Below are 13,398 nucleotides of genomic sequence, written 5' to 3'. Positions count from 1 at the left end.
CAAGAGGAGTTAAAGTGGTTGTGCTGGATAAAAATAAGAGTTTAATTGATACTAATATGGATGATAATGATAGTGGGAATTCTGTTTAGGTTTTTTGGGTGTATGGGACCTACTGATTTTGAAGAAAGAAAGGTGGTTTGGGAAAACATTAAAAAAAAGGCTTGATTTATTAAAAGGCCTTGGCTATGTGTTGGAGATTTCAATGCTATCTTGTATCATTATGAGAAAGAAGGTGGTAGTCTTAGGGATGAAAGGAAAATTCAATGTTTTCGAAGTATGATAGAGGAGACTGAGCTTATTGATTTGCATTTTAAGGGGCTAAAATTTACTTTGGATGACTATTGTAAGACAATATAAGAAAGAAAGCCTAAAAGAAAAGAATCCTTATTATGTTATACCTTGCATACGTCTAGGTATTTGTTTTGCAATTGAAATGGTGAGTCCATATCAAGTGAATCTTGAATTTGGATATAGCAAGCGATAAAACATATACTTGAGTATTTACGGAGAAAGTATTTACGGAGAACAAGAGATTATATACTAGTATATTCTAGTAGGAACCTAACACTCCTTGGATATATTGACTTAGACTTTTAGACTTGTAAGTATCTGAAAAAATCTGAAGCAACCAAAGAAGCTACCTGTCTTGAGAAGTTCTTAATTGGTCTCAAAGTAATTCCTGCTGTGGAAAAATAACTTTGATTCCTACTATGGAAAAATAACTATGACAATCTATTTGCGATAACAGTGCGACTATATCTAATACTAGGAAGACCATGCATCATAAAAAGGGCAAATCATATTGATCATATAGATATCATATCATAAGAGAGATAGTAGGTGTAGTAAAATCATATATGAGGATAACCTTGCAGATCCATTTACTAAGACCCTGATGTCTAGGAGTTTTGAGAAACATGTTAAGGGTATAGGAATGCAAAATTTGACTCATTTACTTTACTAGGGAAAGTGGGAGGTTGTTAGGATTGTGCCCTTTGTGCAATGATTTTGTCATAGTCTACTTGTAATGTTTTGAACTGATTGAATAAATAAATATTTCTACATGATTTTTAACATTCTTTGTATGATTGTCCTGAATTGTTTTTGCATGTAAAATAGAATGTATAAAAAAATATTGGCTAATTGGTTACCTAAGTTTTACTTAATATTAAGTTGCATTATATAGTCGAATTGTAATGTGAAAGATAACTTATATTAGTAGGTAATCTAAAATGTCTATATATCATGGGATCATATTACGGCAAATGACTCATGTTAAGAATATTATGTCGTCTATAAATACAATTAGAGACATAGTTTATCTTGACTATCAGGGCAGGATTGACTTCAAAAATTAATATAAACATAGATGTGATTGTTTAGACTAAAAATTCAATGGACAAGACCCTAGTTGAATTAGTCATAGCTTCATCTATGGCTTAATTTACTTGTGATATTTATAGTGTGACATACCTAAATATTGAGTAAGTGAAAGATTGTATGTATTGATATATCATAATTTGATACGTCAAATTAGGCTTTCCTTAACACTTAAAGAGCTTATTCTCAAGTAATTTACGAGTCTTTTACATACTTTTGTTAACTTTTAGTTTTCATAATTAATAAACATTTTTTTTTAGTTTTACTCCTTTTAAGACCCAAATTGGAAAAATGGTGCCATGGGGAATCTACTAATGTGTTTGAGTTGGTGTAAGGATACGACAAGGGCTCGACCTTGAGGAAAATAACATTTAACGTGGATGTCGTGACATCGATGCTACGGAAGTCGTGACACTGAATCCCTTCGCCTCGAGGGTGAAAGACTTCATTAAGAAATCAAACTGTAGCCATCTATTGAGAGAGTTGCGGCATTGAGGGTGTGGTGTTGCGACATTGAGCCCAAAGTCACAACACCAAACTTTCAAGTAGCGATATCGCTGAAGGTGTTGAAGTAGAGAAATTGTGGGCACCAACAGGGATCTCATAACACCGACCAATGGATGTTGTGACATTGAGAACCTCTAAAGCCACACTTATGCTACTGTCTAAAGCGTCACAACACTGAAGCTTGGATGTTGCGACATCGCTACCTGACGAGAGAAAATTGTTTCAAGGGTAGTCTTTTGTCGATTACCAACCCAAGTCAACACAAACATTTTAAGGATAATTTTTTCAATGTTAGGGTTGATTTTCTCAACTGTTTAAAGACTTTTTTTAGTTGTCAACTAAATTCTTTCATCTTTTTAGCTTAGTTGTTAGTTGTCTTTTCCATTGTTAGGTCTAGGTCATTAACTTTTTTGAGCTTATAGTTTAGTTGGTAGTTTAGTTAGTTTTTACTATCGTTTTTTCATTTCCTTTGCAAATTAGTACTCAAACTTAGTGAAAGTTAATACATAATACCTTGGTGGATACTTTTATAATATTGAATGAATATTTGCACGTCAGTTACCATTCTTAACATCTTACTTCTATTTTGGCAAATGCTTTCAAAATTTTTAGGCTTACTCTTACACGCCAACTACCATACTTTAGCATACCAGTTCTCTCTTATCTACTTGATTGATTTAATATTCTTCCTGACATTACATTAATCTCTTCTTCCTCTTAAAACCACAAAAGTACTTTTCAAAATAATACACCTTCAAAGTCCACTTCATACAGACCATCCCATCACGTACACATGTTCTAGAATGGTTGTTCACAGATACTGTTTACCGGTGGATTCTTACACATTTGACAGATTCCTACAATGACTTGGATACCATCAATTTACTAAATTAGATCATTTTCTAGTTCAACAAATACATGTTTATACTAATAATGAATTATCCAGATCATTCAGAATAATCACCCACCTCTTTGTTACAAAACACAAATCTACCCAAGATAACAAACATCTCAGAGTCTATAAGACTCCAGAGTAACACATTATACTATTAAGATATGACAAATACTAGATTCTCAGAGTTTAGCACTATATAACGCATACGAATTCAATTTGAAAGTTTCTTATGTCTCACATAACTATGAATACGGCCATACTCACAACTAACAGATTACCATGGCGGATACCATTTTTGAACATACAGATACACACTTTTTTTTAAGAACTTCCCTTAAAACTTATTCGATCACACCAAAGATCTAATTCAACCAAATTAACCTCGGACGTATCATAACCTTATCATAGCAATATCTATCACAGAACACTTAGAACTTATCCAAATTTTACCACAAGGGAAGATCATTACATTCTACCATACAGATTTAGCAGAGTACGCCATAAGGGCCAAACAGAATACACCACAAGGGCATCATACAGAATCACATGTTTATTGTCCCAACGGACTTTCACAGAATGTGACATAAGTTTCTCCCTCATAGACTTATGCATAAATTTCATGTATCGTGATCTACCAGTTCAATCTGCACATTACCAAAGGCTACACCATGTACATTCATACAGTCATATCTTGCCATGAGGTCTCAGCCACATAGACTTACACACTTTCATGTATCGTGATCTGCCTGTAACAACCCGATTTTGGCCCGAATCGAAATAGTGGTTTCGGGACCACAAAACTGAGTCTAAAAAATATTTTTAATATTATTTTATGTGTTAATCATGTGTGAATTTACATGTGTGAAAGTTTCGTGAATTAATTTTATTGTTTGTGTGTTTAATTTAATAAAAGGACTTAATCGCGTAAAATGTAAAATTAACTAATTAATATGTAAAGTGATAACTTGCTAATGTCTTTATAATGTGAAGTCCTTAATAGGAAATTTGGCCATTTATTTAGATAGTGGACGGCATTATGTTATAACATATATAGTTTTTATATTATTTATAAAGCCTATAATATATTATATTATATTAAAAAGTTATTATGATAATGATAATAAAAAAAGAAGACAAACATTAAAGAGGCCATTATCACCTATTCTTGGCCGAAACTAAAAGAGAAAGAAAATAAGAAACAAGCTAGGTATTCGGCACTTTCAAGTCTTGATTAAGGTATGTATTTTGTTGGGGTTTTAATAATTTTTATGTTTTTGAGATCGTTGCTTTGAATACTTCAAAACCCATGTCTTAATTTTGTGAATTGTGGATGATTTTGAAATGTTCCATTGATGAATGTTTGAGTTTCATGATGTTAGTTGATAAAATATGAAATATAACTGTTAGATTAACATGTTTTGTCTTTGAATTTTTGGTGAATTTGAGTAATTAGGGCTAAATTGAGAAAATAAATTTTTGAGGGACTAAAATGTGAAATAATTGAAATGCATGAACTTGTATGAATACAAGGAAGATTCGACCTAACTATGCTATTGTGAAATTTTGTGTATTTTGTGTTTTATGCAATAAGGACTAAATTTTAAAAAGTGTAAAATGTCAGGGGCAAAATAGTAATTTTCTCATTTATGTGTTTTTGGATTAAATTGAGTGAATTGTGTGTTAAATTAGTTAATTTTGAACTTATTTAGATCAAGAACTGAAGAAAACAGAATTAGATCGAGGGAAGTTGAAAGTAGTCGAGTTGTTGATTTCGTCCGTCGATATCCGAGGTAAGTCTATAAGCACATAAATGTTGTTAAATTTGTAAATGTATAAATGTTATTTCTTGAATTGAATTTTGCGGATATATATGTGTATTGGCCGAATGTGTGATAAGCCAGGAAATTTTATTTCGTGTTCGATTCGATCGAGATATGTTGTCCGAAAGCCCCGTACGAACCTTAGGAATAGTTAGGATACATATTCCATGACATAGGATTCCGATATGTGTTTTCGTGTAAGACCACGTCTGGGACGTTGACATCGACCTGTGTTTACGTGTAAGACCCTGTCTAGGACAGTGGCATCGGTATGTGATTACATGTAAGACCACGTCTGGGACGTTGGCATTGTACGAGCTTTCTGATTATCTGTGTATCCTTTTTAATTCCGAACAGTTCAACGGACAATGTTAAGTGAAGACCAAAAGTGAAATCGAAATAATAATAGTGTTCAAGTATGTATTTATAACATGTTATGGAATTAAGGTAAATTGTGAGCATGTTATAAATGAATTATAAATTGTTAAGTATACAAGTATTTGAGTATTTGTGCAATAAGCTTATAAAGTTAACTGTTTACTTTTATTTGATTTGGTTGGCTTGGTAAAGTGGTTTGATATTAATGTTAAAATGAATAATGTTTGTTTACGACTTACTAAGCTGCAAAAGCTTACTGTGCATGTGTTCTTGTTTACCTTTATTTTATAGATTTAGAAGTCACGATATAAGCTCGGGGATCGTCAGCAAAGTCTATCACACTATCGACATCTTTTGGGTATTTTGATAAATTTTTTTTGAACTTGATATTATGGCATGTATAGGTTTGCTTATGTTTTTGGTTAGTTTTGGAACATGTATATAAATGGCCATGCAAAAATGGCTCATCTTCTTTTGATCGAATTTGGTGTTTATGTATATGGTCTTTATGGTCATTGAAATGGAGTTTATAATTATGCATATTTGATTATGGTATAAGCTTGTGATATGAAAATAAATGTGATGTATATATAGTTTGGACATATTAAATTTGGTTAAGTGATTAGTACATGTATAATTGTTATGCATTGGACGATAGATTGATTGGTTATGAGTTGAACTAAATTATCGAATGTGTATATATATATTGTTGCTAAATGAAATATATGTGTGGATAGATACTAGCAAGTATATTATACTTGTATGGTGTAATTTGGCTTTTGGTATTATATAGATTCGGTTATGATTTATAAGTATAGAGCTATTTTTAATCCATAAACCTTTGATAATTAGTTTGAAATGATATTGTTAATTATGTATATTCGACTATGGTATGAGTTTTTATAAATGTGCATATTGAATTCGGTTTAAGAATTTAGCCTTCGCTTGTTATACATGTAATAAAATTGCAGCGTTTATGTTTGTGTGTATAAATTTTGGTTAAGTAGTTTATGTTTAACTTGTTATTATGTTTTGATAGTCGGTGATGAATTAAGTTACGAGTATAGTAAGTATAAATCTTACATGGAAATGTGAAAGTGTCAAGCCATTAGCTGAATTATTTGATTTGTAATGGATGGTATATTATATGTATATGTATATAATAGCCAAGCTTCATTAGGTTAAGTTTAAGTTTGAATATATTTATATATATATTTGGCCTCATAGGTATTTGCCAAATTCGGCTATTATGTGCTTGTATATTTGGTTAAGTGAGCTATTAACTCGTCAAATTTATAACTTGGTTATGTAGCATATTCGGTTATAGTATTTGATTAAAATAAGTTCGGTTTCTTTTTTATAATGTGCTAAGGATTAAATAATTTATATGCAATGACCTAATATGCTTATGTTGGCTATATGGGGATTGTGAAATATGGATGGCTGAATATGTCTAGGTTATTTGAGTTAGGTTGAAATGGTAAAATGTGCACTTTTAATTTGCTTGAATGATTAGTATATGTACTTGAATTAATTATTAAGCATGCAAATTTGTTATACTTGATTTGTTTCATTTTTGTTTATGCTTTATAAAAACATATTTTATATATAGTGCATTATTCGGTTGTGTATAAAAAAAATTTCATAAGTTAACTAAAATTTAAAATAAGCTTTGTGTCCGGTAATGCCTCGTAACCCCAATCCGGCAACGGACATGGGTTAGGGGTGTTACACTGCTAGTCTAGTTTTCATCTTTCTAGAGGCTATACCATGAGTGTTTTCATATCATACGATGCCATGGGTCTTAACCTCATGATCTTACACTTATTTTCATATCGTGATATGTCAATCTGGTTAGCAATGTAACTACCTTACTAGAGGCATCACAGAGGGACATTTACTCAACATTCACTTACCTAGATTTGTTCGAATTCCTGATTGATTCATATGTTTTGTATCAGACTTTACCTGCTTACTTATTACCAACATTCTATTCAAATAGAACCTCGCATATAACATCATAATGTGTATATCGTTTTTACTAAGCTTCACACACTTACCATTTTATCTGAGATGTTATCATTATGTATATCTCTTTGCCTGAACCATTAACATGTGAGAGTCAGAATAGAGACTCACCTGATACTCACCTAAATTATAGCTCAAAGTTCTAGACTCGAACATTCATCTCCACCCAGCAGCAACCACTACTTATAAAACACAAATTCACCATTAAAAACCCATTTTCATAAAATTTGCTAACATCTCATTCATAGATAACCTCCATGCAAGACCTTGCATTCATAACCTACTGTTTATAAGCTTCTTAGCAGTTTTATTCTTTCAAAAACTTAACATGCAGAGGTCTTAGACTTACTAGGAGATAAAACAACCACTGATTAAATAAAAAACCTTAGCTTCTAGCTTAATGAGAAAAAGATAACATTTAGATTTAATAAAAACGAAGCAAAGAGTAATATTGAAGGAAGAAGAAAACTTCCTCACAAACACTTCTCACCTATATATATAACCAGCTTCTCTTATTGGAACTTAACAAGTGTCGCTTGAATCCAAAATTTATCCTTCTTAATGGCCTATAGGTTCCGAGAGAAACATAAATAAGCACACTATAAAATTTATATTTGACTAGTCAATCTAGTCTACTCTTAACCAGATCTCATTACAAAACCCAACTAACACAGTACTCAAACAAACTGGATGCACCACGCACATGACGGCAACTCAACCGTCTTATATTTCACTTGATATTCCCTTCTCTAATAAAACAAGAATAACATAAAACATTTATTCATATCTACGACGGTTACTATGCGCCACATTCTTATTCGCCAGAAGACTATAACATGGCGGATTACACTATGCCAAACAGATAACTTCGCAACTCTATGTCTTAAACTCAAATCTGCCAGATTCGGGGTGTGACAATTCTTTCTCAATTTTCTCCCATGCTTCTTTAATGCACTATTTTTTTCTTCAGTTTTTGAAACCTAGACAAATAAGTTATTGCCTAAAAACTTAAATCTAATAATGAGTCTATTGAGTTGAAAGTTTCTTGTGTTCTTGGTTCAAGAATTTTAACATTGGTTTTTATAGATCTTTTGGAGACATTGTTGATAAATAAGTCCATCACTTTTAATTTGTTATTTCCTTATAAGCCAACACTTCTCTTGGGGAGCCCACTTCATTATCAAGCCACCATTTGTAGCTTCTATATCCAATTTTAATTAACTACCAAAAGCAATTGGAACAATAGCATAGTCTATGGAGAAGTCCTATAGAAAGACATGAACTATCAATTTGTGTTGTAATTGTGCCAATGATAACCATTTAAGGCAGGCTAGAATGTTGCAAACCATAAGATTTGCTTAAGGATCACAAAAGCAAACCAACTTTCAGTTGTAGTGGAAATTATACCAAAGAACCTAAATTAATCAAATTCAGTATAACACTGCAAGAGCTAAAATAAAGATGAAAAAAGCCAACAAGAATCAAAGATATTTTCTTTTTCAACAAGAATAAAAAATATTGACAAAATTAGTAACCAAATTCCCAAAATCAATCAAATTGTGTGATCCAATTAAAGAGTTGAAAGAATGATAGATTAACCAAGCAAGAATCAAAGAAATTCCAATTAAAGAATAAAAAATTAAATTAAACAACCAAAAAATCTATAAAAATCAATGTTAAAATTCCTAGACCAAGAACACATTTGTCTAGGTTTCTAAAACTGAAAGAAAAAAACAGTGCATTAAAGAAGCATAGGCAAAAATTGAGGAAGAATGAAGGAAATATGAGTTGGAATATTGGAGGCTAATAGTGAGGTGGAAAAATTTTTAATCACGTGTAAATATATTTTTACTTGAATTTTTTATTTATTTAATTATTTCTCCAATTTCGTTATTGAAAAAATAAAATTGAATTTTTTTTTATAATTTTCTCCAATTTAAAATATATCATTCAACTAATAATCTATTAAATCTATTTAAGAACCTATTAAACTGATAAAAAATCTATTAAAATGAAAAAGAAAACATTGAAAAATAGGTTTTAAAACTATTTTTATGAAAAAGTAATTAAAGATGATGAGATTTAACCCCTTAAATATATATTAAAATTGATCTAATTTGATAAAAATACATATTTTTATTGAATATTTGAACACGTACTTTTATTAAATATTTGATTAACAGTTATTCGATATTATGTTTAAATTACTTTTTTTAATACAGTAATCAAGGAATTCATCTATTCGATTATAAAAAATCTAACCAGTTTGAGCTCCAACCGATTTTTAATTACGTTGGCGAATCTTAGGTGGCACACGGCAGAGGGGAGAGTGGTTGGCCAAACTTTCTCATTTTTGAAAGTTTCTTACAAGAGAACGTGCCAAATTGGCCATTGCTAAACCGACCAGAGCTTCAACAACTTGAAAGAACAGCCAACTTTCGCAACGCGTGCTGTGGACCAATCCAACACCAACCCATACTTCAATTTGAGCTGTTCAAAGCTGTTCCACTTCATTGTAAGGTCCACATATACCCTGCCCTATATAAAACACTCCAACCTCCTATCATCTTCACTGTTCGGACTTCAGTTCTTCCACAGGGTTTCACTTTCCTTTCCTTTCCTTTCCAAAGTTTGTACTACTTGACATTCATTATGGCACAAGTCTGCATCTCCATTTTTGTTGTCTTTGTCCTTTCGATATTTGTGACTGTGTCAGCCCAGGGTGGTGCCATGGCGCCGGCCCCGTCGATGGACACTGGAGCGTCTTTCTCTTTGCCTGTTTCAGCGGTGGTCGTTGCATTCTCTCTTATCACTTCGTGTCTTGCTCTTTTGAAGCATTGAAGTTTTGTTTTATTTATTCTACTACACATGGATCGTATTGAAAACCATTATTTTGTATTCTTTGCTTCGATTTATGGTAAATAAAAGTTATTCATATCATATGTACATTTACTTGTTAAATGCCTTGAAAACAAACTTATTTTCTTTCTCTTTTCCTGCTATACAACAGTTTTAAATTCCAAAACACCAATTACTTTTATCAATTAAATAATATCTCAAATTATTAGGCCAAAACACCAAACCCTCCCCGTTCTATCATTAAACCAAAATATTTTAATTATTGTTATTCTAGTTGAGTTTTTTAACAATTAAAAATTCTTTATATGTACCCGTAATTAGAAAGATTTGAGTAAAAATATTAGACTCAAAAAAATGGGTTTCGGCAAAAAATTAAGTCTATTTAAAATTTGGATTAAGCTTAAGCTTGAATATTCAAGGTCCGAGCCTGATATGGTCTCTTTTTTTCAAGTTTGTAATGTTTTATAGTATATTATTTGTATATATCTTATGTAATTTATAACACATAAAAATTACATCTATAGTAATATATAAGGTAAACATTAAAAAATTAAAGATGATTATATATAAAATTAGGAAAAATATTTCCACAAGCAAAGTTGGGTTGATAACAAGTGTATATAGGACATATTAAAAAAATTAAAAGAAGAGAGAAATATTAAATATATAAGAGAAATAGGACACATGACAAATTTATAACTTTACTTCTGGAGTTAAAAAAGTGCATTGTCAGTGTACCAAATACAAAATTATATAAAATTATTAAATATTAAATTAAAATAAATTTACAAATATGGACTGGTTTGGATAAAATTTTAGGTTCATATTTTGAAACAGGTTGAACTTGGGAAAGCCTAAAATTTGTTAATATCATACATAGGCCCCTCCATGAATATCTCTATTGATGATAAAAAATTGAATTGTTTCACTTTCTTGAGAGATGGTCATTTCGATGGGAATGACAAACACAAAAAATAATGGTCATAAATTTAACTCGTGTTTGATAAACCATTGAAAATGGAAATTTTCTAACATTTAATATTTTAAATGTGTTTGATAATTATTTTAATCTTTTACTTTATATAATTTTTTTAATAAAAAAGTGTTGAATAAGATAAGTAGGTCGGTAACTACTTACCACTTAATGTAGAAATTATTAAGTTGGTTTTGTTTTATTAAAATTTGGAAATAAATTATCCATTTTTTTAATTTTTTTTAAAAAAAGTGAGATATTCAAATTACCATATTTATTTTTCATCCAAAACTATCTAAAATAATATAAAAATATATACTAATAAGATGAAAATTAAAAATAAATATTCTTTTCAAAATCAATATTTACTTTTATAAAAAAACATAATTATATTCTATACTTGTATTTACAAATTTACCAAACAATTTTCTAATATAAATTCAACACTTGTAAAATTTAGAAGTAAAAATTTAATACTTTAATTTTCAGTTTATCAAACATACATTAGTACAATAAAATATGGAATAATATTTGATGCACGGTAAGTGCATGAACCTTATGCCAAAATATTAGAAAATTGAAGGCATTTTAGTAAATAATTAAAAATTATTTAAATATAATTAAAATCAATTATAATTTTTCATATTCATCTCCTAATAACAATAACTTTTAATTTGGGGTTGTAAAAATCTTGAGAAAAACCTATATCCAACAAAGACGGTTCTTTTTGTTGTTCTTAATGGTGCAATTCAATTTTATTGGAAGAATAAATTTAAAGTTATGATTTTATTATACTATTTCAAACTCATGATTATAGATTTTGAGAAATTTGTAAATTGATGAGTTATTTAAACAAATAACATTCTATCATATATACATGTGATGAGGGCAAATTAGTATTCTTTGAAAGTGTTATAATTAATTTCAATTAAATTTTTAAATATATATTAAACATTTTAGTTTTTTCTAATATTTTATTCATTAATAATGTGACGAATTGTGGTGTATTAATGATGCATAAGGCATAATGCATCAAGTATTATCCCATAATATATATATGTCGAAACTATTTTTAAATTTGAAAAAAACATGGATCGAAAATAAAATGGGAGTCGCCACCGATCTTTTTTTATTAAGGTGTGATCAGATCACCTAGAAAATAATTTTAGGTCCGCGAATTTTGAGAGAAACAGGTTCAGGAGTCGGTTACGCACGAGGAAGGGTTAGCACCCTCGTGCGCCCAAAATTGGTACCGAATTGATCATTTTACGTCTTAGTGTTGAAACTTTGAAAAGCTTTTAAAATATGATCCTTCCCCTTTCTTATTAGTGTTAATTTTATAAAAGATGCATGGATAAATCGATGCGAATACCAGAGACCTCCTTATCTTAGAGTAGTAAAATGACACACCCAATGCATTAGGGCACGACATTTTTGGTCCTCGCGAATAAGTTTGTCTTTTGATTTTCAAAACTTGTGTGGTGAGGTTTAAAAGGATATTCAATTGCTTTAAGTCCGATGAAAAATCGAAACCCAATACATTAGGGCATGATTTCTCAAAGTTCCAAGCATTGAATATTGACCTTATTATTTTTTTTAAAAATCCTCATTTCGAGAAAATGACACGTCACATCCAATACATTAGGACACGACTTATCGAATTCCCGAGAGTGGGTTTTATGTATTTTGATTAAAGAAAACTTTTGATTATTTAGATTTAAACAAGGAAAATTGGAACCCAATACATTAGGGCTCAATTCTCTCGAGGATTATACATGCTAGGCCTTTTTAATATGAAATAGTATGATAAAGGTGCAAAATTTTAAAAGAAATATGTAATGTAAAACGATAAATGGTAATTCAAACTTATACTAAGATGTAGCTAAATAAGCAATAAATAAATACAAATAAAATAGCAACAATAATGTTACTCACGTTATACAACATCTAAATATATAAAGTATGTCTAATCTACTACAATGTGTATTAATAAATGATGAAATTTATAATAATATATCAAATTGAAAAATAAAAGTATAATAAAAAAATTTAAAATAATATTTAATGAATTTAAAACATATTAAAAATAATAATTTGAAGGAATTTATGTATTATTTCTAAAAATATATTAAAAGCAAATTCAAAAATAATAGTAAGCTAAATATTAAAATAATATTAAAAATAATGAATATAGAAGTTGATTTATTAAAAAACTTTTGAAATCAAAATTTAATATGTGAAGACTTTTTATAATTGAAAACAATAATTAATGAATTTTAAATCAAAGCTTAAATAAAATTAGAATAATAAAAAAAACAAAATTAAAAATACAATAAACTCCAAATATTACTGCATAATGAATTTAAAACATAAAATACAAGTTAAAATAATAATTTATTATATTTTAAACTATAATAAATTTAAATACTATTGAAATTAAATATAGTGTTAAGTTTTATAATATATGTAAGTATGATTAATTTGCGTTTACAAATATTATTGAATTAAAAAAACTAAATTCGTACTAAAATGAAATCTTTTTCAACCTTAAGAGACTC

General features: G+C 29.5%; 1 long non-coding RNA gene across 1 annotated transcript; it reads left to right on the top strand.

The window, feature by feature from the left end:
* Positions 1 to 3,912: 3,912 nt before the first annotated feature.
* LOC121220903 (uncharacterized) lies at positions 3,913 to 5,317 on the top strand. Its single transcript, XR_005918153.1, has 3 exons — positions 3,913 to 4,018; positions 4,492 to 4,572; positions 5,272 to 5,317. It is a non-coding gene; the product is annotated as an uncharacterized lncRNA (long non-coding RNA).
* The last annotated feature ends 8,081 nt before the right edge of the window (positions 5,318 to 13,398 follow it).

Source organism: Gossypium hirsutum, chromosome D09 (assembly GCF_007990345.1).
Source record: "Gossypium hirsutum isolate 1008001.06 chromosome D09, Gossypium_hirsutum_v2.1, whole genome shotgun sequence".
NCBI classification, from domain to species: Eukaryota; Viridiplantae; Streptophyta; class Magnoliopsida; order Malvales; family Malvaceae; genus Gossypium; species Gossypium hirsutum.
This window is presented reverse-complemented; position numbering and strand designations above follow the sequence as displayed.